Source organism: Solanum pennellii, chromosome 3 (assembly GCF_001406875.1).
Source record: "Solanum pennellii chromosome 3, SPENNV200".
Lineage (NCBI taxonomy): Eukaryota > Viridiplantae > Streptophyta > Magnoliopsida > Solanales > Solanaceae > Solanum > Solanum pennellii.
The window spans coordinates 29,661,631-29,666,481 of record NC_028639.1 but is presented as its reverse complement, the minus strand read 5'-3'; the positions used below and the strand labels follow the sequence as shown (position 1 = coordinate 29,666,481).

The 4,851-nt window shown below is 38.9% G+C and overlaps 1 pseudogene; it reads left to right on the top strand.

Annotated features, from left to right (window-relative positions):
* LOC107013298 overlaps window positions 1–3,595 on the top strand; it is a 21,755-nt pseudogene extending 18,160 nt beyond the window's left edge.
* The last annotated feature ends 1,256 nt before the right edge of the window (window positions 3,596–4,851 follow it).

The window sequence follows — 4,851 nt, the reverse complement described above, 5'->3', positions numbered from 1 at the left end:
AAATTTTCCACGATCTTCATGGAACTTTGATTCTCGTGTATGAATGCCTTGACGGGCTGACTTCAAGGATAGAAACATGTGAGTCTTTACGACTCTCTCGAAATGCAAAGAAGGAGAGTTCGTGGTGAACTCAAGCAGATTTACATGCCACAAGCAAAATAAATAAATTAGCACATGCTCTCTAATAGATTCTCAATTTCAATTAGAAACACATAATTACATGGCCAAAATAATGAATCTACAAAATGACGCATCCGAACACTACATAGACCAAACTTATTTTCTTCATTCATGTACTAATTAGCTCCCTCCTTTGCCAAATCTCATTTTTCATTCATAGAAAAACAACACTTCAATTACATCGAGCAAACAAACAAAATTCTAGTGCCTAAATCAAGACTCTGCCTAAGAAAACAAAAAATACTTTCAACAACATAAGACATCAAACTAAACTACCATTTGAAATAAGTCAACAAAACGGAACGAGCCAGATGAAAAAAATATATATATATATAAAATATGCATTTAAAAAAAATCACAGTCAATGGGCAGAATGATGAGATGGGAGCTAAGTGTCGAGAGGGGAGCAGTGATGCAGATTCAGGTATATGCAAATGTGTATTAGACATAAAATAGCAATAGTCCCTGAGCAACCCATCTAATGCTCATACGCACAAATTTTAAACAACCTTAAACTAATAACAAGGAAAGCATGTTATTGATAGAAACCACATAGCGAGCCAACGAGGGAACACAAATTCACAGACTAAACAAAAACGCAAACGAAAACGAACCCAACAAGGTGTTTACGAATATACGAAATCAACATGATATTTCGATGGAAGATGAAGATTAGACAGCTAAACCAAGACATATCGCAAAGCTACATAAGCAAAACTCAGGCGACGAATGCTATCTCTCGCTCTAGACCACTTCATGACTCTACATCGCAGAGACTCGAAGAGGGAGAGAGAACAGAAACGACTCGAAAACATACATATCGGTGCAGCAAGACCAAACGAGAAACCACCATGTACATCAAATTCAGGGGAGACCAAACAACTAAAAGCATTCAGAACAAGACATGATCGAAAAGGAAAGAGGATTAGCATTTAGGGTGCAGCGATACCGAGACGGGAGCGAGCAGGCCGAACAAGAACTTCCACCACCGAAACCACCCTCGAACCACAGCGACGGCGTCCAAACGGAAACCGGCAGTCTAGCGCACTGTGACTCAACAGCAATCTCCCGATTTCTTTTCAGTTTCTCGTAGGCCTTTCTAAGTGATTCGAACGCTACTCTCACAAAGAATCGACCAACTTAACAATCTCCCACCCTTTGTTCTTCAAGAAACAGAAAAAACCAAAGCTTCTTTGCACAAAAGAGAGTTTCGACTTTATCCCAAAGTTTTCTCAAAAATCCCCCTGTTCTTCTACCGCGGACAGGAAAGAAACAGTGTTATTATTATTTTTTTTTTCTTGAAAATTCCTTCCCAATCCCCGAAACTCTAACCCCAAAACTGAAGAAGTAAGGGGTTTATATAGAAAATTTTTAGGGTTTTTGGAATCACTGAAAGATGGCCTTTTTCCGCCCAAATTCGAATTTGAAATTTGAAATCCTCTCCAAATCTGAGGGAATATGTTGTCTTGATGCTCTGAATTCGTCCCATTCCAACGGAACAGTGACGAGGTGAACGACCCAGATCAAATGGGCGTCCTTGCGAGGCAACGTAGCGCGATCTCGCGCTGCAAGGACGAGAGACGCGTCTGGCAAAGCTGCGATAGCCAGCCTGCCCTGCTGCGAGGCGTGCTGGCGAGGAGCTTGGGTGTACGCGTACTGACGAGGAGAGTAGAGCGTACGCGTGAGGAGACGCGAGGAGAGGAGTAAGAGAGGGGAGGCTGTGCGTGAGGGAGACGCGAGGGTCGGGATTTCGCGTGGGGAAGGGGTTTCCGTTTATGGGCTCTGTTTTTTTTTTTGTTTTTTTCTGCGTTTTCTGGCGATTGTTTGTTCTTTCTCCTTTCTGGAAATGGCGTGAGGAACGGGGAAGAGGAAGGGGGGGAATTGGGAATTTGGGTCGGGTTAAGGGGTTAGTGGAGGTGGGCTGTTGGAATTGGGTTGAGGAGGGATTAGGTGGGCCGTCTGAAGGGAATTGGATTGGGCTGGGTGTGGGTAAGTCGAGATGGGCCTGGGAATTTAATTGAAATGGCGGAAGAGAAGGGGGAAGGTGGGCCTGGAAATTAGGAATAAGGTGAGGGGCCCAAATTTGGCTCTTCCAAATTAAATGGGAAAAGAGTTCAATTTGAATAATAGCCAATTGATATAAAAACGAATTTGGTATAAATTTATTAACGAGCTTATTTATTTAATAACATAATTATTTAAATTGTAAAAATAGTGCTTCAAAGGTATAATTATAATTTAAAATAAACTAGTTTAATAAAATATTTAGATGTATATTTTGATGGTTTTTGAGATAAGCATAAGATATACTACTTATATACAAAATTATGTAAATATGTATATCACCTAAAAATCATGGCGAAAGGTATTCGAAGTAATATAACTCTCATGTATTATATTATCATATCCGTAAAATTTATAAAATTGATTAATTTAAGATATTCAAAAAATTTAGGAAGCTCGATAATTAATTTATACCAACGTGGGTCAAAAATTGGGTGTCAACACCCTAGCATTAGAAGATCTAAGGGGTATTATTTCACCAATTGTTTTAGGTGTAGTGAAAATGTAAAGAGGTAAGCTTTCCGGGTATAAGGGAAACTATAGTTCACATGAAAACCACAGATTTGAAAAAGGAGTGTCTTAGAAGAATTCCAGAGAATCCAAGATCCTTTTATGAACAAAATCTAGTGTCTCTTATATCTGTTCATCCTTCATTAGCTACCAATAAGAAGGAGTACTATGACTAGAAAGTAAGCTAAAAGAGAGAGGCTGTCGGTTGGATCCAGATACCGGGAGTAAATTAAACTTCTTATGCAGCTTATAAGATTTTGTGGTTGGTGGAAGGAGAGGGTTATAACATTTAGCCAACTGCTTGATCCTCTAATCCTGATAAAGGAGCTACTCAATTCTCTCTTTGGCTGGACTTTAGGTCGGGAGATTCTCTATATGCATGGGAAACTTGATGTGAAGAAGCGGCAGATATCTATAAATTCTCTTAATGACCCTAAGAGTGATATAAAAGTGCTTCTTGCATCCATAAAATCCAGTTCAGAAGAAATAAGTCTGATAGGGGCCTCAAGAGTTGTTTTGCTTGACGTTCTCAAGAATTCCTCAGTAAAACAACAAGCCATCAGCCGAGCTTACAGGAATAGGCAGACAAAATTTGTGGATGTTAACTATCCAGTCACGTCAAAATGGTAGGTTGACAAGATTGAACAGGAGACGAGAAAAAAGTACCATTCAGATGTTCTTTTGTCTAGGAATCATGAAGACAAAACGGATCCTTCATTTTCTGTGTCAGAGGATAACATACTAGAATCCATGGTTAAGCATGAGAGCCTCTCATACATTTGAAAAGTCCTCTCATGAACCATGTGTGGTGCAACCTACTACATTCCTTGATTTTTGGTAACCAACCTGCAAAACAAAGAAGTTAGGTTAGTGTGTACTTTCTTCTGGTTTGCTGGTACATGAAGCAACCAGACTTGTTTAATGTATTTTGTGTACTGATTGTCTTTGAAAAATGGCTTAAATGCTTTGTCTCTTTTGTATCAGAACAGTTGGAGCATTTTTAGGTTGCGAAGGACATTTGTTAGAGGAACTTTTGAAGCCATCCATCATTACAAGTACACTACGATACCATCAGTAAGCATTTTTCTGAATATTCTAAATGATGTATTTGTTGAGTATCCAACACACAACAATCTGTGAAGTTTTTCATATGTTAATGAATTAACTTAGGAGTTACATACATTCAAGGTAAATGATGGTCTTTTATACAGTCATCATACTTGGTTAATAACCCAAAACAAATCTAAGCATAATAGGATTAACTTCCACTGGGCACTAAGAATTGTCTAAGAAACGACGGGGAGAAATTAAACTAACAACTACGGATTCTATCTCAATCATTAAATTAAATACAACATGTTGGGATTGGTCTGTTAACAGTCTCCCTCAACTCCTACTTCTTTACTTTTAATGACGCCATGCTGACGATCTTGACTCTGAAAACGTGTCGGTTGACACATGCATGTAGATCTCACTATATCCAACTCTCCATGGATAAATGCATTTTTTCACATCGATTTTTCGCAGGTTCCAATCCTTACTAGTTGAAAGTGCAAGTAGGACTCTTTCCACTGGACTAAATGTTTCATCGCAGTCTAGTCCATATGCATATTGTTGAGAAAGCCACCGAGTTACAAGACTTATATCATTCAATTGATCCATCTTTGTGATGCTTTATCTTGTAGATCAATTTAGTAGAAATAGGTTTGACATCCGTTGGATTTGTCACGAGCTTCCGCGTTTCATTTCGTTCTAGCACATAGAAATTTCGTCCTCTATAGCTGTAAACCACTTCAGATTCAGATATGATTCAGTCTCTAGTTCTTTTTCATTTAGTTCTTCTTCTATGATAGCATTGCCATACTTGAAATGCACCTTCTAGGTTAGGATATGACAATCTTTGGCCATATGTCCCTTCTTGTTGCAATTGTAGCACTTACCTTCACACTTTTTGCCGAGACTTTGATTCTTCCGACCACCCTCTCCTCAAGTGCTCCCTTTGCCTTGAAAACCTCCTATTCAAGATATCATACAATAGAACCTTGTGGTCCAGTTGGTTAGTGAACCAGACTTCCCTTTCATCAACACTTAACCAAA